The 26,525-nt window shown below is 40.3% G+C and overlaps 1 long non-coding RNA gene across 1 annotated transcript; it reads left to right on the top strand.

The window, feature by feature from the left end:
• The first annotated feature begins 656 nt into the window (after nt 1-656).
• On the top strand, nt 657-24,018 carry LOC133207204 (uncharacterized). The gene is made up of 2 exons (XR_009723981.1): nt 657-893; nt 22,440-24,018. It is a non-coding gene; the product is annotated as an uncharacterized LOC133207204 (long non-coding RNA).
• Nucleotides 24,019-26,525: the final 2,507 nt, after the last annotated feature.

The raw sequence follows: 26,525 nt of genomic DNA, 5'->3' as shown, positions 1-26,525 counted from the left end.
AGTGCAATCATCATCACAATTTGTTTTCCCTTTCACCATGGCAAGTACTTTAGCCCTAAGCCTGTTCTTTAGGGGGTAAATGTATTCCACGGTGTATTAGGCTGGAATGTGCAATAAAAATAAATTATTTCATTTTTACCACCTCTAAGCAAACTCCAGTTGCTCGGCTGCATCAGTAAGGAAAAAACACTTGGAAACTTCAAAGTGCTGTGAAAGTGCTTCTCCCTTTCTATCCATGAAACCTAACAACCGTGTCTGCTTTATTCATTTGAATAAGAAGTTAATCATGCCATAGTGCTTCTAAGAAATGGAGCATTAGGGAAATTCCATGTTGCATCTGAGCTGAAGGTACTGTGAACCTTTAGAGAGAGAAGAATCATCTGAATTAAAAATGTAGATCCTAAAGCATGAGAAAAGTTTTTAAAAATAATGAAATACTTAATACTTTCACTAAATTACACTGTAGCCAAAACAGAGTCATAGACTCATAGAACAGTTTGGGTTAGAAGGCACCTTTCCCATCCATCTAGTCTAACACCCCCTGCAGTGAGCGAACCTTGATAGATCAGGTTGCTCAGAGACCCACCCAGCCTGACCCTGAATGTCTCCAGAAATGGGGCATCCGCCACCTCTCTGGGTAAACTGAGCCAGTTTTTCACCAAATAAAAAAAAAGACCACTTCTTTCCTTGAAAATATAGATAGTTATACGCAGGATAAAGCCAAATACGGCTAAGAATGCTTGCATTTTACTTTAGAATATTTTTTAAGCATTAGAAAGTTGGCTCGTGTTTTGAAGACACTGCCTGCCTTATAGGTACAGAAGAACACTTGAGACCCCTTATGACGATAAAAATTTGAAGAGTACCTGAATGAAAGAGCCAACTAAAATAAGGTGAGCAATAAAAGTTACAATTTCACAAGTAATTTCTGTGCTTCCACATGTGAGTACATGCTCAGCACAGTTACAAGGAGTCTATTTTTCAAAACTGTACATGAACTGTGAGACTGCATCCCAATTCAAGACTTCATTTGGGATCCTTAGCATAGCTGCAAAATAAGTGTGACTCAAGATTCACAGAAACATATTTTTAGAAGGGATAAGACACTTCTGAAATTCTCAAAGTACCTGGAAATTGAAATCTTATTGAAACCATACAGTTTTAATGAACTGCAGTTTATCTGCAAATTGAAAGAAGACATTAGAGTTCACATACCAAGAACTAACTTTGAACACTGTAGAAAAATAACATTTTGTAACTTTACTTGGCAAGCACAGATTCTTGTTTCAGAAGAGCATGGTAGGTATGATTCTGAAAGATGCCATTTCTCTTCTGAAACAGTGCATCAAACTCTCACTGCTTTCTGGGTTTGGTCACCCAGAGAGACATGCTTTGAATTGTCCACATGTTTTTCAAATCCTATGGGCAGTTTCCAGAGGTAACAGATAAGTAATAACACTGTACTCATTTTTTACTTGCATTCACCAACAGAAAAATAGAATCTTTTAAATGGATAGTGTGGAAACACAAAATGTCTGTATGGGAACAGACTTTCGTAAGTATTTGGAATCTGAAAACTCAGTACACATCTTTTATTTTAACAGACTCTTGAGAACTGTGTTTGAGCCAGGAGCCTTGGTCATGAGTTCTAAATACTCCCAGATTCTTGGATTTTGTTTTCCCACTGGTTAACTTCAATTAAATACCAGTTAAAAATCATGACTTTTTTTTTTTCAATTCAAAATTATTAAATAAAATATTAGGACTGGCAAGGCAGACATGCTGTGATAAATTGCAGTGTACTTTTACTAGATTAACAATGTGTTAGCTTTGACATCAGCTGTAATATGAACCAGTATTGTCAGATGCACTTTTGGATCCTGACGTGTTTATTGTTAAGCCTGGCATTTTTGCTAGATGATTTATGATTGTTATTATTGTTGTTGTTATTACTATTATCATCATTATTGTTACCACTATCATTATTAGTATCGTCATCATTATTATTAAGAACTGAATGCATGTAGCTTACGGGGCAGGATATTTTACAATGTGCCAACCTGCAAGCTCCTGCTTGAAACCGCTTTACATGCTAAATGAGGTTATGTAGAGTCTAGAGTGAAAGCAAAAGTCAGTACACAAAAGGGCTTGTGTCTTAAGATGCTAGTCTGGAATTTACCTTTACGTCAACCTCCTCATCTACTCAGACAAAAATGTACTGAATGTCAGTCATGGATGGGCAAACTAAGGGTATTGCCGGTCTCTTGACATTGCACCATTTGGATATGATGAATGTGGAGAAATTTAATCCCTCCAGGGAGAATCAGGTGGCACTGTCAGGACAAAGAGTGCAAACAATTTTGTACTGGAAAAAAAACTTTCTGTTTTTGTATTTTTGTGCCAAAAATGTTTCAGTTTCCAGCTGTTCTGCGTTAAACACTAGAGGAAAGAGTCTCAACGTTAAACATCAAATAGCGTTTTCTATTGGTTGGATTATGTTTAGATCATATAAAACATGCTAAAAATCATTACCCAGTCACTGTTAAAACATCTGCTTTCTGGATTGGAAAGCTGGATGTTCAAATCCAAGTTGGGAAAAAAAAAAATCACCAAAAGCTGTTTTCTTTAAAGACCCTTTGCTGCAAACAAGTGAATTGAGTGTTTGTGATATCTTTCTATTATCCCAGAAGTCAGCCTGAGCAGACGGAGAAAGAAAGCAGATGTCCTACAGACTGAGACACTGTTATTTGAAGAACAATATAAGTAATCTTCAAAACCCCAATTATTTAATTTGGGCTTTCCCTTATGTCATCCCTGCACCAAAACTGAGTGTTTTCCTTTGTCCTCTTAAATCTAGGAAGAAGAATGGAAGTGTCTGGTTCTTTGACATTTCCACTGACTTTTTAGCACTGTGCATTGCTTTTCCATTAATGCAGGGAATCCCAGCATTCATCCTGGCAGTCTTCTGTCTTCCTGTGTGCCTCACAGTTTCTCTACAGGTGATTTATTGGTTTCCTTTCACAATAGCACTCGCTCTGGACCATAACTCTAAACTTCTTCAAACTATAAATGCCAGTCTCACAGCAGAAGTTGAGCACCATCGGTCAGCTGCACAGAAATTGTTCTTGATAGTGCTCTCAACTCTTGTGATTTTAGCACAAACCTTTTGATATCTGGTGTTCCTTAAAATTCACAGATTTCTAGATGTGTTCTTACAAAGAATTGGAACTTTTATTAAAAAAATATGTGTTCCTATTCTTGTGGTAGCTTAGTAAAACAACAACCCCCCAAAACACCCCAACAATAAAACAACTCTTGAACATATGAATTAAAGTTCCCCAAATCTATTTTTTGAAATCTTGCAATTTTAAGCCCATCTCATGAGTTTGGTCATGACTCACAGCTTTTTCACTTTGGAAGGTCAGAGTACTGTAATGGAATGCAGAAAGCTGGTTACAGAGTGTTGACTCTTTTTGTCTTCAGTGGCTGACTTGTGTAATTGAAGACAGATGAAAACATACTCTGTTCAATATATTCTGAGCTATTTTGGGGTCAAACTTGTGAATAGAGATAGCTGAAAACATCTTGTAGTTACTTTTTGGTAATTGGATTTTAATTACTTGTTTGTAAAAAATACCCTGTTGTTTCACCAAAAATCTTTCATCTGAATGCTGAAAACATGAACACTCAAAAGGCTTTAGGTTTTAGTTTTTTGTCCAAAGGGTATCCAAGCAAAAATTCTAAACCCAAGTGGCTAATGTTTTTAATGCGGACTATTCAGTGCTGGGTTTTCTGATGATATAGCAGCTGCTATATCATTAAGAGACCAAATGCTGACCTAAAAAAAAAAAAAATCTACTGCATGAAAACACCAAATATTCCCTAAATTCTCCCCAAATTTTTCTTGAGATTTTTGTATTCTGGAAACAGCACAATTGTCTGCAAATTACACTGGATATGAAAATATCAGCTGAATGTTACTAGTAAAGAATTAGCTGTCTGTGAATTATGCATTATGCAACCTCTGGCATTTAGTGTACCAACTTCAAAATGCTTAACCAAGGGTCACTACTAAAGTGAAAGTACAGAGTCTGTCACAGATACACATACTAACAGCTGAGTATGTGGAACACCAAATACATGTTTGACAGGATCCCCTGGTCAGGATATGAATACCTGTGAATATACAAACTCCATTGAGGCTCGGACAGGAAAACTCAAGCCATCACACAAACATTCACAGTACATGCATGCATTTTTGTCCAGTATTTGATCAGTTCTGTGGTAAACTCACTCGTTTTCAAATTTATAAGTGTCTGCCTAGTTTAGATTTTTCCCACATCGGTTTATCCTTAGCACTCAATCAGAAATCACTTGGAATAGGCTGACTGCTTCCCCTTCAACACACATATTGCATGAAATAGCTACACCAAAAAGTTTATGGGAGAGGTACACTGATGACCTGACCTTGCAAGCGCAGAGGCAGTGTATCACAGTAGACCTGTGATGTTGAAGGAAGCTTTGGCACAGAAGACAAGGAAATATTAGAAAGTCATAGTTATGTTGCATGATCCATGGTATCCATTTGTTGATAAGATACATGCCTTGGGTTTATTTGTTCTTATATTTTGAATAACCCAAATAGACTAAGACCAGAAAACATTATATAGACACAAGACAAATTAAGTGGATTCAGAAACTTTCCACTGTGTAAGGTTTTAGTAGCTATAATGAAATGAGACTGAGGATGTAGCCCACTGCTGTATCTTGGGAGTATAAATTAGACAAAGCTTGCAACGCAGTGTTTAGCCAGGGCTGAGTAAAGCTTACAGTATTGCTAGGCTCTGAAACAAGCAAGTCAGCATCTCAGATTTGGGGATGTAACCCTCAAGGATACAGAGACAAGAGTAATTCAATCACCTTGCTACATGTGGGACAAAGGAGGCTATGCACCATTTCATGCAGCTTGTAGCATTTCCATTATAATTGAAACCAGAGCAGCCAAAGAAGCTTATTTAGCATCTGTAATGCATCTAGTAGATGCTCAATGAATTAAGGTAGCTTATGATTTTCAGAAAGCTGAGTATTATCACTTTGACAGCCTATCTCAAGACACATAATTCTGTTGTTGTTGGCCTTCTTGTCCTTTTTTCTTCTCTCTATCCTGCTCACTGCTACTTTTTATTCTTTCATGTTTTTACCTCTCCTTCTCTTTCCTTTGCTAACGTGAGGGATGGAGAATAAGAATCTCCATGGAAATGAGTCATGCATTACTTCCTGTGTTTCATCTTTCCCTGGCCTTAGTTTCTTCATCCTGAGTTCTGTTGGTTAAATCACCTTTTATTGGGTAAAGCTCCAACCTCCAGTAAAGCTTTGTTTGCTGAAGAGCCTTTCTGTGATGACCATTACTCTGGTAGATCAGCTCCTTGCAAACAAAATTGAAAACTCTTTTAAAAGATTACTTTTCAGACAAGAAGATACGCTTTTTAGAAATCAGAAAATTTACTCAAATTGGGAAAAGACCTGACAGTCAGTAAAATCTCAGTTTCCTGACTTCAGTTTTATGTCATGACCAGCACACTTTTTTCCTCCAGTAGTTTTTTTCCTATAAAACAGAAAGCTGATTTCAGATTGATTTTCATGAGAAGATGTAGGCTACACAGAAAGCATTATCATCAAAAAATACTGATTTTTTTTTTTAATGTATTTCAATAACATCAATTGCAAGGCAGAAGAGGACATCTGCATGTCTTCTCTTGGAACATGCTTGTTACTGTCAGATATTTCTTTAATGAGTTATCTTTCTACTAGATGTTATTTAGACATTCAGATGCTGTAGTGTAGAAGTGAAGTCTAATTATATAATATTACTTTTGATCCAGTTTTGGAAAATACATTTTCAGAATATGAGTCACAGGAATAATTATATGGAACATGCTCAAATTTATTTTTTTTTTCAAACACAGTGTATAGAGGTACTTTTGAAACTAATGCAAAGCTTCGTGTTAACCAGAATGGATTTTTGAGTCCCAACCTTTTATAGGTATTTAATCTTTTGCAGTTACTAAAGCAAATAGGTATGAAGCAAGAAAAACATCAGCTATAGCATCAGTGTCCCCCTTGAAATCATCCACATGCAGGTCCAACACTATTCCCAGCACTCATCCAGTTGACCTGCTGATAATGCAATGTTTTTCTTTTCCTGAGTTACCAAAGCATAAGCAAAAAATCTGCAGCGAGATCCAGCTAACTATAGGTATTAGTAATCTGAAAGCCATCTTGTCCAGCACCTTGTCTAGACCAGCTCTTTTTTGGTTCTTTTGTAATCTGTCTTTGGTATCCGGAGCAATGCAGAGCAAAACATGGGTGGATGATTTTAAATATACTAGCCTAATCTTTTGAGCAGATGTCTAGAAGGTCCAAAATTGTCCTATGCCAGCCCTGGGGTGAACTTCTTTTGTTGGAGAGTTCCTTGGTCACACCAAGAGCAAGGTCGAAAAGGTCACTGGTGATTGCATGGTAAAAGCTATTCAGAAACTGCCTCTGTCAGTGTGGAAGCTAGAGCAGTGCCTAGTAATGCTATTTTCATTTTTCAGCATGTTGAAAAGAGCTAGTCCATCTTCCAGTATAGATGAAACACAGGTCCTCCCACTGACATAGTCAAGAATTGGCCTGAAACCCACATAGCAGTGTGACGACAGCTGGAGACGGATCCAATAACAGCTTTGGATGGATATGCAGTAATAACAAAAAAGTGATTAAGGTGTGGTTAAAAAGAACTGCAGCTTCTGTCTCTGGATTATGATGGAATTACTTTATTGGGTAAATGTTCCAAGTTTTATTTACAGTAATAACATTTCCTGTTGCAGTAATTAGAATAACCAGGCACTCATGAACTTGTGTTTCTTTTTTAAAGTTACTGTCTGCCTAAATAATTTAATGATTTAAATGAGAATAACTAGATGTGTTATTCCTTCTGTGAGGATGAAGCTCCTTTCAATGTCCTCTGTTTCACACCTCATGCTTGTTTCCATCTTTCCTTTCTGCAGAGAACTGTTTGTCACCTCCACCCAGACCTGGCATTTGCTGCCCAACTTGCCTACTTCCTTTCTCTCAGCTTCCAAGTCTTCCCATCGCTCACAACACCCTTACTTAGCAGAGGAGAGTTGCTCTGTAGCTGCCATTTCTCACAGCTTGCATATGTGCCAGTGAGGATAGCCAAGCCCAGGATTGCCCTGGCCATCCAAGGAGGCAGAATGAGCTCTGAACTGGGATCAGGAGCCATTTGAAGGGGCTAGAGCACCCTGTGGTATCAGCATATCATCTAACAACAGCTTTACCGTGATTGTATAGCTTGTTAGGATTCTGATGTAACTTGTATCATGCTGAATTTCTATACTATACACTAAGTATACATAAAGTTAAGGTGCATATCCTCTGATATTTAAAGGATATTCTACCATGGAAGCAGGTACTGAAAGTCTGAAATCTTTATTGACACAGAAGGCTGCCTCAGATACAGCTTTAGAATTCTGATGTAACTTGTATCATGCTGAATTTCTATACTATACACCAAGTACACATAAAGTTAAGGTGCATATCCTCTGATATTTAAAGGATATTCTACCATGGAAGCAGGTACTGAAAGTCTGAAATCCTTATTGACACAGAAGGCTGCCACAGATACAGCTTTTCCCAAGAAGCAAACTGGTGTTCTTCACCTTTCAGACATGCTTTACCTTCTCAAAAGCTGAGGATAAGAATCAAACATTTAACCCAGTAGCTTTCTAGCAGATGTAAGCTGGAACTATTCCAGTCCACTTTAACCCCTGGACATAATGTTTACTCACTAAGCAGTCGAATGCCAGCTGTTATAACATGTATAGCTCTGCTCCGGCATACTGCGCAAGTAGGTGTATTTATACAAGCTTGAGGGATTACTTACAGACAAATAACACACATAAGATGATGCTAATAGACACCTACACTATGGAAGCAGAGCAAGGGAAAGGATCCACTTTCAAAAGAAGTCTACAGTTTGCAAAATAAAACCTGCAAGTGAATTCCTGATCTACCCATGGAGACAATCATTAGGAGTGTCACTTTTGCCCTGTAGTGCTGTTTGAGGTAGCCACGAGCCACATGAAGTGCAGAACTGAAAATTGTTTGCTCTCATTTTCTGTAGAGTCCTAATTCATATTTCTCCTTTTAACCCTATATGGTTGCAAGTGCTAAAACAAAATATAAACCAACATTTTTTGCTGAATCTCTGTGCTTAGTTCTCTCTCAGACAGAGTTTAGCTTTGGTCTTTTTCCCATTTCTCTCTACCCATATGTACACAGCCATCCGTCTCCCATTCAGCCTGACCTACTTGCTAACAGGTAAGCCCGGTGGGATGCTAGCCTCCTTTGCTGCTAACCCTAGTTTCAGACCCTTTCTTTCCAACACAATGTACCTGGTCATATACTCATCTAAAGCTACTCTGTAACCAGACATTTTTCCTGCTGCTTGAGTTCTGATAGACTCATTAAGTTGCTCTAATTGGTGGATATGTGTAATTAATTTACATCAATAGGGTCCCCTAAGCCTTTGAAAGAGCCACATTTATCAAGCCCTTCATAAGTTTTGTTTCTCTGACTAATCTCGGAACTATGTATTCTTTATTCCTGTGCCTGTTTTAGTTATTGAATTCCCAGTTTATGGCATTTTCCTGTTAAATATGTAGTTTCCCAAAGGCTAGTTGAAATATCTAAGCACTCAGAATGAAAGAAATTTCTACCTTTTGTCAAACTTTTGGTATCCTCTTTATGGTAGTTGAAGTTACTCTGAGTCATTATTTGCTGTTGGAAGTAGTCTTCCCAGGCTGAAGAGAGAAATTTTCACTAAAGGGCTGCAATCGGAAAACAACATTGTCTCATTTGTAGCATGATTAATTTGCAAAAGGTTCCTAATGACATTTGCTATGTATAGGCCCACTTGGGGTGGTGGGAAGCATTGCCTGATACCAACAGCATAGGATTAAGAGGTTTTAGGATACACCTTTTGTTGTCACAATTGTCATGACTCATGTGAGCATTTCAGGCATATTGTCTTCGACTAGCTTCTCCTCAGATGAAATGAGGTCATGAATAGACCTCTTGTGTTTCAGAATTGAGTTCAAAGTGTTTACATTTATAAAGTGTTTTGAACATGAAATGTACCAAGTAAGGAAAAATATAGCTAGTCTCACTACATTTGTTAAGTCCAAAAAAGTGGTTTTCTGTGATTTCACACCTACGTTTATGGGTGAACTGTTACATGGGGGAATAGTTAAGCCTACAAGGAAACAGCAATGTTTTTACTAACGGCAACAGGAAAACATGAGTATAAAAAAACCTTAAATGCCTGTAGGAAAAGAGTATTGAGCTAACGTTGTTCATCAAGTCAGCAAAAGTCAGATGCTACCTTGAAATACAGTCCTGTCTACTTTGCCTGGATGACAGAGTAGAAATTTAGACTGAATTTTGCTCTTTCTGATAAGATCTCTATAAACACTTCAACAATAAGTTTAAAAACTGCAGGCTGTGGCTTCAATCCACAGCTCCTAGGCAGTGGAGAGTGCACATCAAAAGAACATTCGTGCTGGTAGTATTTCCAAGGGATACAGCATGAGGAAGGAATTGTCCATAGAAATCCTGCACATTAGTGAAGCACGTTTCCTTAGTTTGGGACTCAGTGCCATAGAGAGATAGAAATGTGCATTTTCTGTAAAAAGAGAAGGTAATGCTGTCTGACTTCAGCATCAGCAGTCAAGGGATTCACTGCAATGAGTTCGTTTTGTACTTAGAGTGAGAATTCAGATTCTTCACTAGTCCACCAGCTTTTCTATCCTACTCTTCAGTGTAGAATGGATTAATTGAGAAATTTTGTTTGCATAGAGGTTAGAGCAAATTAATACCAAGTCCTTTAAAGAAGCATAGCATTGCTGTTTGCATATCCTTCTGCAGAGGTTTGTGACGTGGTGAGGATAGGTTGCCTTTCAGTTTTCTGACAGGCTGTTTTTAAAAGGCACATGCTAAATTGCAAGCCAAACAGTGCCTGTATTATTGTTCCTGATGCCTTTTTAAGTAACATGCAATATTTCTAGACATCAACCCGTCAGGTAGGTGAGGGCACGCTGTTTGAGGCGGCTGCCTTGAAAGGTTCAGTAGGCAGTGAGCAGCTGTGAATGTGTCAGGGTCAAACATTTTATTTTCCTCTGTCTTCCTTTCCAGTAGCACTTATTTATCTCAAGAAAATGGGTGAGAAATGTCCTAAAGACCAGGTGATTTCAGAAACTTATGAATGAAATAGAGGTATTTCCCATGGTCTAAGTTCTGCACCAATAGGATTCAAGCCCCTTTGTCAGATGTGAAGAAGTCCCTTTGCTCCCAAATGGATGCATGTTCACAAAAGCATCTTCCTCACAGATTCAGATAAATTCAATCAGCTTAGCGTTTAAAGTTAGTTTCAAGTAGGTCCTTTAAGAAACTCAGCATTCAGTATCAGAAAGAAAGAGTTTTACAGGTTCTTCAAACTCGCGAGAGTGTTAAAATTTATTGAAAACTTTCACGTAAGCTGATGTTACTTTGTAATCAAAATGGTTGAGGGCCCTATAGTTCTCCACTGCACACTTAGCTGTTCAATATCCTAGTGAGAGAAAATGTCACTGTAAATTTCTCTGGCCTTAAGGATGGAAACTGAGTACTTCACTGGGTCCGAACCTGACCTAGGCTTCGCTCAGAAAATAATTTTTAAAATCATTACTCTGGAACGTCTACATGTTGAAAAGTGAAACGTACTGAGGCAAATGGTAAGCACTCAGGTTTGAAGAGGTTTCGTTGAACAAATGCTAGTTTAACATGCAAGTCCATGTCCAGTCTTCTAAGAGTGTGAAAAAACAAACTTTCTACAGTACATAGGTAAACCAATCTGCTACCCATATGCTCTGCTAATACTGGCAGCCAGACAGGGAACAACTCTCAATTAAACAGATTAGGCCAAAGAAAGCATAAATGCAGAATTCAGGCAAATTACCAAAATTGCCCTCATTCAAACATACCTTTCATTTGAAGACTAGGTATAAGCTGCACTGAAATGTCAAAAGTACGTCTGAAAGACCTTGGCAGGCTTGCATGGGATTCGATAGATGTCAAGAGGCAGCACAATATGAAGCCACTTCACTTGAACACAGGCTGGATGGTTTTGAAATTCATCATATTGAAGCCAGCATTTGCTTTGCAGACCTCCTTAGAATAACCAAATAATACAATGGCTTCTTTCTAAATAAACAAATGGGGCTCACAGGCTGTTAAGAACTCTTTTTTTTTTTCCCAAATACTCAGGCTCAGATCTGATCAGCTGCCTCTGAGCTCAGACAGACTACTCTCTATGCTGGCTGGCAGGAAGGAGATTTTATCTCTTGTGTGCTTAGGCCCCCATAATTGCATCTCACTCCCAACTCCTTCAAAATAACGAGTGTATCCTACCCACGGTTTGCAGAACACATGCGGAGGAAATAGCAGGGCTGCAAGCTAACTGGCACAAAAATTCTAACCAGATGATGGAAAAAATGTATGTCAAACTGAGAGCACTTAAGAGATTTTCTTCGTCCAAGAGGACTGTATATAATCCTGTAAATAGCCTCCCCTGGAATCGATTGACCCTATCTTAAGAAAGCTGTTACTTGTTATTCCAGTCCCATTTTGCCAAGCACTGTTTTAACTTACACAGGAAGATTCCAGGGTGTAATATTCCCCTTTTATTGGCAAGCATATAAAGCATGGTTTAAAAAAAAAAAAAAAAAAAAAAGGGGGGGGACAAAAAGCCCCCAAAGCAATAAACGACATTTTGGAGGGAGAAAAAAGCTCATAAACCAGCATTTTTTCCCCCAACTTTGTTAAATAAAAAAGGTGATTAAAATACTTCCAGAAACCTGATGCTTGTTTTGCTAAGATTTTCCTTGAAATGATGATGTTTTTTCCCCACTTGTCCTTCCAGCCCTGGAGCACTGACTTCAGCTCCTTCAGAAGTAGCCTGAATCACTCTACTGGAACAAGTTATTTTCAGGCCAGATTTTCAGGTGAGGTATCAGTGAGTCATTAGGAAGTACGAACACCTGAACACCTTGTGGCATTGGTTTCCCCATCTCCAGAGGATTTTCTGCCTCATTAGCACACTCACCTTCAAAAATAACACTTATTTACCAACACTAATTCACCAAATACCTCTGAGAAGAGTAAGTAAAATGATTTTCTCAGATGCTGAGATAAAATCACAGAGCCAAACCTGCAGACTGTTTAAATAAATCTGCTATTTTTAAGCCCAGGGACTAGCATCAATGTTCACCAAGTGAAGGCTGGGCCCCTATGTAAAGTTCAAAGAAAATTCCCCTAGCAAAGATACACATAAATGGAGTCTGCTATGAAATACCACAGTTGGGATAAAGCTTCACCCTGAAATCTGTGCTCAGACTGTTGCCAAAAAGCCCAAGATGCAGTCAGTTGCTGACTTCATTCATCCCAGTCTTTGGGGTTATTGCCACCTGCACCTTGCCTTGCCTATGTTTTTGATATCCTCACTATAGCAGTTTTTAATATGATATTTTATGAACAATTTTGCTCTTTCTACCTGGACTAATTTCAGAAGCACAATACCTTCAATGGGAGAGAAGAGAAAATAGTATGAAGAAAATAACCTTACGGTGCCTTCAGACCTTATGTTCCTCCTTTTTCATATTCCTGGAACAAACATACCTTCTGTCAGCCTGGGCTGTTACAAGGGATAAGCAGCTCATGTCAGTTTCACGTTGCCTCTCCTATGACATCTTCATTACAAATCCACCTGCCCTAACAGGGTTAGTAACTAGTTTTACAGCTTACTTATATTTTGAGTACTGGGGAATGATTGTACACTAGCATCAGGCAACCTTATTTCCTATTTTTGACTGACTGCAATGTTTCCATTAAGATCAACTCTTTTTTTTTTTAATTTAATTAAAGTGGTTCAGATAACTAATTCTCAGAATTGACTACTAGTTCTGTCTTAATGTGGGAGAACAATTTTTTCTCAACTCCAAGGTGTCTCAGCAGTCTTAACCTCGATCTTATTACAAAATGTAAGGATAAAAATTCCCTTAGATTGGGCTGCACTCTGAAATTTCCTTGGGGGGCATATGAGCATGTGACTGTGAAACAGTACACAACAAAGACAGCGATATGAGAAGGGTGTGTGTACGTTGAAATAGGTATCCTCAGTGCTCCATTTTTCAGAAAACTTACTTTGAAACTGGATTGCAAAATTCAAACAAGGTCTATAGAAGAAGCAACTGCTTGGTAGCTTAATTAGTGGATTGATAGTGAAACTCTATACACTCAGGCATTTTCACTTCCACAACTTACACTGAAGAATTGGCGGCATCTAAGTAAGAAGAGAATTCAGTGTTATATATTTCCACAGTGTCTGACTTCTTAAACTTATTTTACTGGAAATCTTGTTTTGACAAACCTGTTTTCCTTTGGGTTTTGCGTATGAATATCTTTTCTTTCAATTTTCTCACCATTTCAGTTACAAAAAGAGGTTTTCCTACTTTTATTAGATTTTCTTCACCTGTCTTACAAAGTGTTGTTTTGTGTTTGATGGCTCTCTGTTTAGGCCTCAGGTTTTTCTTTTAATTCTCTTGAGCTAACTAACCAACTGCTTCTAGGAAAGAATGAATAATTGTTGTGAAAATGTGGGGACATTAGGCATGCTCTAACTTTCAGCGTACAGCCAAGTGGTTATTTGGCTTCTTGCCTTTGGCCTGATTTTGCTGCAGTCTTCTGTCAACTTTAATTTTATATTTACCAGGCAGTGAGAGAGTCACAGACCAGTTTGAATAGGTGCAAAAGTTGGACAGAGAACCTTCCATTACAAGTACCACAATAGCTACAGTACATGCGTCACTACCATAAATACCTACTCCTGAGAGAGAAGAAACCTTACCACATTTTGTAGGTGAAGACCTGGAACCCAGGACAAATGAATAAAATCCTTCCTATCAGGCAGGAATTTACAAAAGGAGTGAGACGTAACCCCCGTATCTGGGGTGGAAATGCAGCATAACTTCCATTGGAGATGGGGTTTATCTGAATCCTTGTATCTGCTTTCACAATATTAGACAAATATGTCCAATAGTGAGCTTCAGTTTTTCAAAATACCTAGTAGCAGCTGTTACAGCTGCTATGGAAAGTCCTGCTTCCCAGCCTGTCAGGGACAGCAGTGTCCTGTCTGGAGCACTCAAAACTCCATCAGCACTCCAAAACTGTGCCCAAGTTTGCTTAAAAAACACCTTTCCCTCTGGTTACAGATTGCTTTTATTGCCTAAAGAGAATCTTCCTTCCGTCGTGGTATTTTTCCAGTGGGCTTGCTGTAGAAAGATTCTTTCTTTCAACCGAGTATTCAATCTTCCCCAGATTTTTTTCTCTGTTAGGCTTTGGATATTCTCATATTTTAGCATGTTTTCAAAGTAGATACTGCCTTCAAACTACCTGGCTGTCTCAAGGGTTTCTGCAGATCTTCAAATGTTTAAATGTTTTCCCAAAACATTTGTATTTTGTTTATTCTTTTCTTCCTTTCTATTTTTTCCCTAATAATACCGAGTTCAGATATCATTGAATGTCTTATCTGTGGATTTGTGGTACAACATAGTAAGTGCTATATTTGAAAGAAAATATTTTCATTATAGCATATCTTTTATCATTATATTGTATATATTGCTTCAGCTTGTTTACAGTTTACGTTCTTTCATACCACTCTTATTATTTGAGGTTTTGAAGATCATGCTATAAAACATTAACCCTCAATTATCCTTGTCTCAAGCTGAACTAATTCAGCTGGTGTTCTCCCTTAATGCTTACTCAGCTTTGCACATGGGCAAGATAACAGAGTAAAAGATAGGTGAATGTGATCATATTTGGTCCAAAGTAGTAAAGAAAATACTAGGAACCACTAGGAAAAGAATAGGAAATAACCCAGAAAATATCATTATGTCACCAAACATTGGCTTGGTATACCTACCTCTTGAGTACTACATTCAGTTCTGGGTACCCCAGAACTACCCCCACTGTAGACACCCAGACAGAGCTGATGAGAGGGGAGGCTTCACTGCAGACTTCGGGGTGTAGAGAGTGCCTGCACTGATCTGGTGAGGGAAAGGTACACAATGGGCAGGGCTGCACTCGGTGCTCCCTGGTGGAGGTACTCCTGCAGCAGGGGCTGAGCTGCAGGATGCTGTCAATAGGCTACAAGATGTCAGGGTAGCTGAGAGGAAGCAGGAATGCTTGCTCCAGGCCCAAACTGTGCAGGGGCCTCAAGCTTCCCCTGTAGCTCATGGAGGAAAGAAGGAGGTTGTTAACCCTCGAAGCTGGGAATTGATGACAAAAAAAAAAAAAACCAACAACAACAAAAAAAGGAGGAAAAGGACAATTAAAAGCAAGGGACTTCCTCCTAAACCTGTTGCCCACACACAGAACCGCTTTGCTGTCCTGCAGGGGGCTCATGAGGAAATGCACTTGCGCCAGAAACAGCCAGCTGATGCACTAGTAAAAAAGATTTCTACTGGTGCTGCCAGGAAAAAGCGGCGGGTCGTAGTAGTAGGGGATTCTACCTTGAAAGGGACAGAAGCACTCGTCTGTCGGCCTGACCCAGTCTCAAGGGAGGTGTGTTCCCTACCAGGGCCACACATCAGGGATGTGGCAGAGAGGCTGGCTGCACTAGTAAGCCTCACAGACTATTACCCACTTCTGGTGATACATGTGGGGGCTAGGGATATAGATAGTAGTAGCCTGGGGAACATAAAGAAGAACTACAGAGCCCTGGGAGAGGTGGTTAGGGGCTCTGGAGCTCAGATAGGCTTTTCGTCAATTCTCCAGGATACAGGGGACCTAAAAAAAGCTAGGAGGATTAGCCAGGTTAATAAATGGTTAAAAGTGTGGTGTCATAGCCAGGGGTTTGGGTGTCTTGAACACGGGACCCAAGTTTGTAGGCCAGGTCTAGCGGGGGCTGGTGGAGCTGGTCCGATAAATAACGGGAAGAACAGTTTTGGTAGGAGGCTTGCCAGACTGGTCAAGGAGGCTTTAAACTAGATGTGTTGCGGGAGGGGGGCGTCATTCCATCCCAACACACCCAGTCAGTTGCCAGCACCTATAATAAATGCTCAGATCAATGGAGAGATATTCCGGCTGCTCCAGCCAATGAGCCGGCTTCATTTGGAGCTCGGCTCAGATGCCTCTATACAAATGTCTGTAGCATGGGGAACAAACAAGAGGAATTAGAGATGTGTGCACGCCTACAGGGGTATGATACAACAGGCATCACAGAAACATGGTGGGATGGCTCCAATGACTGGAGTGTTGGAATGGAAGGTTACAGGCTCTTTAGAAAAGACAGGCCTGGCAGTCGCGGAGGGGGAGTTGCCCTTTATGTTAGGAATAGGCTGGAGAGTATGGAACTCTGTCTGGGGACTGGTGAGCAGTTAACAGAGAGCTTGTGGGTCAGGGTTAAAGGGAAAACAGCTATGGGAGACATTACTGTGGGGATCTGTTAAAGACCACCTGATCAAGAGGAATCTGTGGATGAACTACTCTATAGGCAGATAGAAAAAGCCTCACGCTCACAGGCCCTCGTTCTCATGGGTGACTTCAACCACCCTGACATCTGTTGGAATGACGGCACGGCCCAGCACAAGCAATTCAGGAGGTTCCTTGATTGTGTGGAAGAAAACTTCCTTCTGCAAGTAATAGAGGAACCGACAAGGAGAGGTGCCATGCTTGACCTTGTGCTCACCAACAGGGAAGGGCTTCTTGGAAATGTGGCACTCCAGGGCAGCCTTGGATGCAGCGACCACGAGATGGTTGAATTTGAGATCCTCAGGACAGTGAGAAGAGCATGCAAAAAGCTCACTGCCCTAGACTTCAAAAGAGCAGACTTTGGCCTCTTCAGGAGCCTGCTTAGTAAGTTTCCATGGGATATAGCCGTAGAGGGCAGGGGGGCTCAAGACTCTTGGTTGGTCTTCAAGGATCACCTGCTACAAGCTCAGGAGTGTTGCATCCCAACTAGAAGGAAGTGCAGCAGGAGGGCCAGGAGACCTCCTTGGATGGATAAGGAGCTGCTGAGGAAAATTCAAATGAAAAAAGAGTTTTATAGAAAGTGGAAGCAAGGACAGGCGGCCTGGGAAGAGTACAGGGATGTTGTCCGGGAAGCTAGGGACCAGGTTAGGAAAGCTAAGGCCCAGTTAGAATTAAACTTGGCTAGGGATATTAAGGATAACAGGAAGGGATTCTACAGGTACATAGCAAATAAAAAACAGATTAGGGAGAATGTAGGCCCCCTCAGGAAGCTCTCAGGTGAACTAGCTACACAGGATTTGGAGAAGGCTGAGGTTCTGAATGACTTCTTTGCCTCGGTCTTCTCTAGCAAAGGCTGTCACAGCACCACCCAAGTCTTGGAAGGCAGATGCAGGGACTGTGAGAATGAAGACCTTGAGCCCACTGTAGGAGAGGAACTGGCTCAAGACCATCTTAAAATCTGAACGTGCACAAGTCCATGGGTCCTGATGAAATCTATCCACAGGTCCTGAAGGAGCTGGCAAATGAAGTTGCTAAGCCGCTGGCCTTCATATTTGAAAAATCATGGCAGTCAGGTGAAGTTCCTGATGACTGGAAAAAGGGGAATATAACCCCCATTTTCAAGAAGGGGAAAATGGATGACCCAGGGAACTACAGACCAGTCAGTCTCATCTCTGTGCCTGGCAAAATCTTGGAGCAGATTCTCCTGGAAGGCATGCTAAGGCACATGAAAACAACAAGGTGCTTGGTGACAGCCAGCATGGCTTCACTAAGGGGAAATCCTGCCTGACCAATTTGGTGGCCTTTTATGATGGGGCTACAGAACTGATGGACAGTGGTAGAGCAGTTGGTTTCATCTACCTGGATTTGTGTAAAGTGTTCGACACTGTCCCACACAACATTCTTGTCTCTAAACTGGAGAGACATCAATTTGATGACTGGACCACTCGGTGAATAAAGTGGCTGGATGGCCGCACACAAAGAGTTGCGGTCAATGGCTCAATGTCCAGCTGGAGACCTGTAACGAGTGGTGTCCCTCAGGGATCGGTGTTGGGATCGGTCTTGTTTAACATCTGTGTCGCTGACATGGAGAGTGGGATTGAGTGCGCCCTCAGCAAGTTTGCCGATGACACCAAGCTGTGTGGTTCGGTTGATACGCTGGAGGCAAGGAATGCCATCCAGAGGGACCTGGACACGCTTGTGGGGTGGGCTGATGCCAACCTCATGAAGTTTAACCATGCCAAGTGCAAGGTCCTACAGCTGGGTTGGAGCAATCCCAGACACAGCTACAGGTTGGGCAGAGAAGAGATTCAGAGCAGCCCTGCGGAGAAGGACTGGGGGGTGCTGGTCGATGAGAAAATGAACATGAGCCAGCTTCAGTGTGTGCTTGCAGCCCAGAAAGCCAACCGTATCCTGGGCTGCATCAAAAGGAGCGTGACCAGCAGGTCGAAGGAGGTGATCCTGCCCCTTTATTCTGCTCTCGTGAGACCTCGCTTGGAGTATTGTGTGCAGTTCTGGTGTCCTCAACATAAAAAGGACATGGAACTGTTGGAACAAGTCCAGAGGAGGGCCACAAGAATGATCAGGGGACTGAAGCACCTCCCATATGAAGACAGTCTGAGAAAGCTGGGACTGTTCAGCCTCGAGGAGGTTGCATGGAGACCTCATAACAACCTTCCAGTATCTGAAGGGGGCCTATAGGGATGCTGGTGATGGACTCTTCATTAGGGACTGTAGTGATAGGACAAGGGGTAATGAGTTAAAACTTAAACAGGGGAAGTTTAGATTGGATATAAGGAAGAAATTCTTTCCTATTAGGGTGGTGAGGCACTGGAATAGGTTGTCCAAGGAAGTTGTGAATGCTTCATCCCTGGCAGTGTTCAAGGCCGGGTTGGACAAGGCCTTGGGTGATATGGTTTAGAGCGAGGTGTCCCTGCCCATGGCAGGGGCATTGGAACTTGATGATCTTAAGGTCCTTTCCAACCCTAACCATTCTACGATTCTATGATTCTAAGGCGACATGGAAGCTGAATTTCTGAGTGGGTTCGCAGAGTGATTTGACAGTTCCATGGAGGTTGATGTCAGGTGAAATGAAAACCCCTAACTTTGTGTCTATATTATGTTTACACTCATTTTTCTAAAAAAAATTATTTCCTATCACTGGTGAGAAAACTTGTTTTAAGGGACTCAAGCCACCATTTTCTTTACCATTTACCTAGTGCCATTATTCCACAGTGTAAAAAAGAGAAACAAAAAAACCCAATGAAAAGCTCACCATAAAAATACTCAGGGTGAATGAAAAATTCTACTCTAATTTTGCTAGCACAGTCTTACTATTGTTTTTCTTCCTTTTAAAAAGGTATTGTGAGACCCTTCATTTGCAGCAGTTACATAGCTTGCATCATTCCTAACTTTGAAGGTATGCCATCACAAAGACCAAATTTTGCTGTCAGTTTCACCAGATGGACTCCAGGCGAAGTCCATGGGCTTTAGTGCCGCTCTTCCATATCACGCTGTGTGGCTGATTCAGCTACAAATATGTGAAGTTTTTCTGAACCTAGATCATTACTTAAGTAATGGAAGGCTCAGAAAAACGTTGATGATTTTGCAGCAGCAGCAGTAAAAACCTCACTGATTTTCCTCAATATTGTGAATGTCTCCAGAAAAAAAAAAAAACAAAACCAAAAAAACAACCAAACAACCACACACACACACACACACACAAAACCACAACAAAACCCCCAAAATACAGTTCTATAGTTTCTACAGTTTGAATTAGTTTTGCAGTTAGGTGGGAGAAAAATATAATAGAAAGCTTATATTTGCTTTGGGGGTTCTTTCTGTTTTGGCCAAAAGAACAAACTCCACCAGGTATTTGTGAGACTTTTTTGATCTGTTTTCACCTGCTTCTCACTGAGGAAAGCAACCACAAAATCTAACTGTTATTCATCATTTGTGGTATGGGTTTATCCAAACTAGAGCTAACACTAGGTACCTAAGACTGGTACAAAGAACACCATGAAGCATTTCTTGCCACAAAGGTACAAGAATGAATACATTTGCTTAAGTAAGAAACCCTGGGTGTTACATTTCATTCCTCTGGCTTGCTGAGCGCTTCCATAGCATTATCTACACCACTTTCTGGCTTGGTCTGTGTCACTTGACTAAAAGATATGTCCATGAATGGATAGGCTTATGGGTTTGCAACCAAAGTATTTAAATCTACTTAATCAGTATGAATATGAGAAGAAATATGACAACAAGATAATTTAGAAATAGTAAAGGAAACATTCACCATACTTTATGTTGATAGTATTAACATGTTCAGTGTTTCAATGATGTCACTTTTTAACCTGAGCATTTATTATTCGGGAACCGTGACCACTGTAATGCAGAAACTGTGGTAAACATAGAAAGTATTCAAAGTATTCTCTTCTATTTTTCTCACTTCAATATGGAAGGTCACTCAATAATAAATTCCATAGGTTTCTACTGCTTTAACCATGTTCCTTCACGTAGGGCAAGTTGGTATGCCTCTCTCTGATAAACAAGGTAATCTCTCCTTTCCTTACAGACTTTGAGACGGAGTTTTCTTCATTAAACACAGTTAAATTATGGCACTGTACAAAATTCAGCCACTCAGTGAAACTGAACCTATTTAGGAGTTTGGCAAGGGCTAAGAATATTCTTGGGGTACAGTGAGATCAGCATCACTGATGCTGTGCTATCTTTGTCCCTTCCACTCTGGAAGTTACTAGCACAATAATTGGGAGGTTTTGACAATACAATAGTTTTTTGGAGAAGCACCACACATGAGGTATGTATTCAGGACAGAAAACCTGCCCATGCCCTCTAGTGAGCTGCTGTAGCCTTCACCTTTCCACAAAGGCTGCCAAGTGTCTCCCAAAATTATACAAATCGTTGGCACTGATAACATTTTACTTCTTCAGTCACCAGCTCTGCTCATAACGTCCCTGCAGTCTGTCCCCTGGCTTGCTGCAGTTCACTGCTGCTGTCTCTCTGCATGTTTGTCCATTGCCTGATTCTTAGCTTCCATATTGGCAGTTCTATTACAACAGCCACTACATTTGATACACTTTTGCTAAAAACCTCAGCTGCCAGGCTCTGGTGAGTCCGCGTAATCTCTGCTTTCATTTGTTAGCAAAAGAGCATTTGCATCTTTCACAGCTACAGAGAGAACCGTGGAAACACAAAACAAGTGAATCTGAAAAGCTTAGAAACCGCAATGCAACTAAAAAGGGGCTTAAAAAAAAACAACCAAACCAACACAAATCCCAAAACAACAAAACACACACACAAAACTGAGAAACATACAAAACAAAGAAATAAACAAACAGATAAGAACACACATTGCCCCCCAAAAAGCAACCAAACAGAACAAATGTAAACCAACCTATTACTTGTGAGACAGTATCATGGCCATTCTTACTCCAGCTCTCCCTCCTGGTTTTATTATGCAGTATACTTACAGCTTTGAGCATATGCTGAGTACAACTCTCTGTAATTATGCTAATCAAAAAAATCAGATCAGAATAAAAATCCCTCCCTCCTTCAGTGCACTGTAAGTTTTCTTCATTTGAGGGAGTGAGTAACATTGCATAAATATAAACCATCCAGTTTCTAGCTGGTCTTCCTTTCTAGAAGAGTGGAAGAAAATGGTTGCATGTATTTGCTGTAACACACAAATTGCCAAATAGCCAGCTGAATTAAAAATAAGTTTTAAAGAACCAGACAAAGATGTCTGAGGATTTAAAAAACAAGAGAGTACATGCCAAGGGCCATAAGATCTGGCAACCCTTGCATCCAGAATTAAACAATTTTTGATTAATTTTTTCATCTGTTATTTTCACTTGTGTAAATAGTAATGCTGCTGACTTTGAAAGTCCTGATATAACTGTAATTTTTCAAGACAAGCCAACTTTAAAAGACTTGCTGGGAGATGATGAAAGGATGCAGCAATCTTACAAGGAGTCAGCCTCCAACTTCATCATTCAAATAAAATAATAATTGGTTCTGGAGATCTCTTTCACTCATGACTCACTGCGCCCAAGAGCTGCACATTTATCCCTGATAGAGAGGTAGTACTGCATGGGGCCCCTTCACAGCTCTGCAGGTCCTGCTCAAGGTAATGAAAGGGCTCCTAGCAGCATCTGGTATCAGTTTCTCCATTGCCGTGGCAAACTGCTGGTGTTATAATCAACTCTCCATGCCATTTATTTTTTTCTTCCTTTGTAGTCCTTGCGAGAGGTTTCTCTCTCAGATTTTTGATTTACTGTTGAGTTATTTCTTTGTAGTTTTGTGGTAATTTCTGACAAATAGCCAAGTGCTTTGAAGTTCACTCTTCAGAAACAGAGACCAAAGTTCTGTTGATTCTGGTTCAACCCAAAAGAAGAATGATATGGCAATAAATATGGAGGGACGCAAAATTTCACTGGGAGCTGAGGTCTTATGTACCTGCTGTCTGTCTGTAAACAAGGACACAATGTCAGTTCCAGGTATCATCGTTTTGCCAGTCAGGTCAAAGGCTTTGGCTCCTGTTTTCTGGCTCAAGAGTTCTCTTCACTTATGTGCATGAATCTGTGTGTTTATCTGCAGATGAGGTCTGTGCCAATGTTTTGATAGAAGTTTCTCCTAGCTGGGCTAGACCCATGATCAGTATGTGTCTCTTTCACTCTTTATTTCCTTTGATTTAGTGTTTTAGAGCAAAGGTGCTGCAGATACCACAACAGTAAAGTATTCATATAAATGCTGCCAATAGAAGTTTGTTCTGAAACCTGGAAGACTGTGTGGGAATGAATGGTGTACTTTGTTCACATTACCCTCCATTTGACCAGGAAAGGACCATCTTGTACATCTACTTGTAAACCATCTCAGATAGCATCAGTAACAGCCTTACTCTGAAGTCCTTTTATAGCAATCCATGTTTAGAAGATGTAATTGCTCTTGAACAAAGACCTGGCAATTTTGAAACATCTTCTGCTCAAGGAAATGCTACCAGGCCCTTTATGTTACGCTTGTCTTCCCTCTTCTTGCAATAAGGAAGGAAGGGGGGAAGAAAGGAAATGCCTGTGGAGTCTTTTTCATGATACAACTACTGAGCATCTAGAGGAATTGCCACACAGCAGGTTTCAATCAAATAAGAGGTTGTTTTTCAGACAATGCAGACTCAACTAGCAGAGACTTTAAATGATAAACATAGAGGACAAATGGTCACTAAACAATCTCCAGTTCAGAAAGCCGCCCTCCACTGAGGCTTGGAGTCTCTAAATAAAGTTTCCATCAACCATCATGTTAAGCCATTCGCACTGCAGGAAGCCAAGCTTCTTCTTGAGCACCATCACCAAACTCTGAAGCAGTTGTTAAAAGCGGTTCAGCCTGCCTACCCCCAAACAACTCAGAGCACTCCTCAAAGGCTTTCTGCCCCTTGCTGCGTGCCAGCCTGCAAATAAGCAAGAAGGCATTCACCTCCCTTTCAGCTGCTGGAGTACAAGGTACAGAAATATCCTCCCTTTTGGAGCTGGTTCAAGAGGAGGCCCTTCACATGTGGGAATTAATACATTGAAAGGACTGTTATCTTTGCAGGACTTCTTTTTTAATTGAATAATTTAATTTACAGTGTTCCCAGCTGCCTGGAATGCAGTTCTCCTTTGAGTTTGCCTGTAAGAACACTGAGGATTTATGTTGCATTCTCAGCAATAAGAAGGGAATGGCATTGCTTTGATCTTTTTCTTGGTTTTGTGGGGTTTTTTTAATTTACAGTAGGTGACAATATGCAAGGCAGTATATCCTACACTCAGAGAGGCAGTCACTTTTCTTGAGTTTATTTGCACATTGTATCTTCTTCTGTTTCAGTAGATGACAAAAATTGTTTTATTTCTCTTTGTTGTATGATCAATTGACCAATGTAAAATCATGAAATGCCTTTTTAGAGAACAAAAGGTAGCCTGTTTCCCACTGATAAAATAGCTGGCTTAGCACCTGTAAATCTGTTTTGCATTTAGTGGAAAACTTTATTCCATGCTGATAACAGGATCAGAAAATGGGCTCTGACAGCATGTTGTGATTTTACAGTATCCAGGGGTAAAACTCCAGCTAATTATGAGCACATGGCTTTGTAGAGCCATACTTTCATATTTAACTCCATAAATCTTGCTAAGTGAAATCCAAACCTATGTCTACAGCATTTGCTAATCATTAGGTTATTAATTGTTTTTGCTTTGCTGGGAGTGTTTGGAGTTTTGTTTTTAAAGTAATGGCTGCAAAAACAAACAAAAAAAAAAGGATGTACTTTCTTTCCCCCCTGTAACTTCACAGGAGGTGTTTCTGCTGAACTGCTGAAGCTAAAACAACTGTTCGCCTCCTAAACAAAAGCCTCTGTAGAAGAGTTTTTTCAGCGCTGCAATTCAAATGGTGTCTAGTTTCAACCTAGAATACCAAGGTCATAATTTTAGGCCATAGATGGCTCTCCCAGATGTCTTTGGTCAAGTTAATCACAGTTTGCCTGAAGGTTGTGCTTTCAGGTAATCCATCAAGGCATAATTGTAAATCAAAACCTTCTTCCAGCTCAATAAGTAGCATATTTTTAGTTTGGGTTAAGACTGACATTGGACAGGAACTTTAACTGGTTTAGAATATTAGGTAATATTACTGGTTACTCTCATTTGCCACAAATGCTTTAGGAAAGATATTTTGATAATTGTCAAAAAGTTTCTGGTGGATTTTTTTTTTTTTTTAATCCTATTTTAAATTCAGGTAGGAATTACTTGATGGTGTTTTTAGGATCTCGGCCAGCATTAATACTCATTGTTTAAGCTACCAACAGCTTTACTCCACTGTAGACAAAAGTATCATATCTTGGCCTGATGCTTCCATCACAGCGTACCTCAGCCACACAGTGTTTTGATTAACTGAGTGTGCAAAATTTGTGGTTATGTATAGAAGGCCAAATCCTGAAGTGGGATAGAAATATGTCTCAGAATGGAATGGGGGAGTTGTCACAGAACATCTACCACCCCTGTCCGTGTTCAAGGAGGGTTACAAGGCAAAGGGGTGGTGGTGGTGGTGGGAAAAGCTGTGGACACATAGAAAAACAGAGAATCATGAGATGCTAGAAAAGACATCTCCCCTAAGCCCTTCCAGTGGATAGTTCTGTGAGAATACACACGCTCACCCTCAGTTGTTGCTGCCTTTGGAATCTGTTGTGCCTTTGGTCTTCTGATGAGAGCAGACATTAACTCTTGGCCTGAAAAGTAAAAATTACTTTGTCTGCACCAGAAGTTAGCTTGAATGAGAATTAAAACCAGTAGACATTCAATACAGCAGAGCAGTGCTGCTCCATGGTTTAAGTCAAGAGTAAGGAATATTGAATCTACTCAAAACTGACAGGGAAAGAGAGAAGGTAAAGAGAGGGAGGGGGTCATGACGTGGACACACATTTTAAGTAGACATATAGCAATAGCACAGACTAGAATTTGGCCAGATGTAAGTATGCTGAATACAGCAAGCTTGTGACATGTGCCATGGGTACCTTAGTGTCCAACTATGCTGTGAACTTGGTTTTGCTGCCAGAAGGCAGCAGCAGTTTGTGGTGTGCCCTGTTCCCATTTTCAGTAGAGTATCAAGTGTGTTTAATCAACGGTATAACTCTATAGAGACATACATACCTACATTGAGCACCTTTAACAAATTAATGTAAGAAGCATAGAGAGAGATGCAGCTCCAAGACTTCAGATTCACTTTGAACTATATTTACAGTACGCACTGTCAACAGTTTCCCTGCCAAAGCCATAAACTATCCCAGCAGAATAGACTAAATACACCTCTCTGCAGAAGACATGACTCTCCCCTTTGGATTTCTCAGCTGTAATACAGAGGGACAAAGGCGTAGCCGGTGTAACTCAGCATAGGTCCAGGGCAGCCAGGGAAGCACCCGATTCATATTAGCTGGCCCCCAGGGAAAAGACCAGAGCTAAGGGTAGAAGACAAAAGGTAAACTTTGTGATAACATTTCTGAAACCTCTTGTGAATTAGGTTTAATAACAACATAGCATCCAACCTCCCATTGAATGCCAAAATCTTTATGCTGGAGATTAAAGTGACAGCTTCAAAAAACCCAGCAAGATACAGAAATACAAACTTCAGATAAATGAAATTATTCGTTTATAGACTAATTAATGCCATTGTTTGTTTAATCTCCAAATTCCATCACGTGCCGCAGGAGTGCTGAGCTTTTATAGATTGGGGCAGTGCAAAACACATTCCATATCCAAGAAAACCTTGCCAAAATCCCTGGCAATGCATCTTTTCTTTTTCTTTCCCCCCTCTCCCGTCTAATCCTTGTTTTGCTCTTGGTATTCATGGTAACAGTAACAGCTGTTGAA

This window comes from Neopsephotus bourkii, unplaced genomic scaffold (genome assembly GCF_033783945.1).
Source record: "Neopsephotus bourkii isolate Nb327-2 ecotype Australia unplaced genomic scaffold, CSIRO-AGI_Nbou_v1 NB_1831, whole genome shotgun sequence".
Lineage (NCBI taxonomy): Eukaryota > Metazoa > Chordata > Aves > Psittaciformes > Psittacidae > Neopsephotus > Neopsephotus bourkii.
This window is presented reverse-complemented; position numbering and strand designations above follow the sequence as displayed.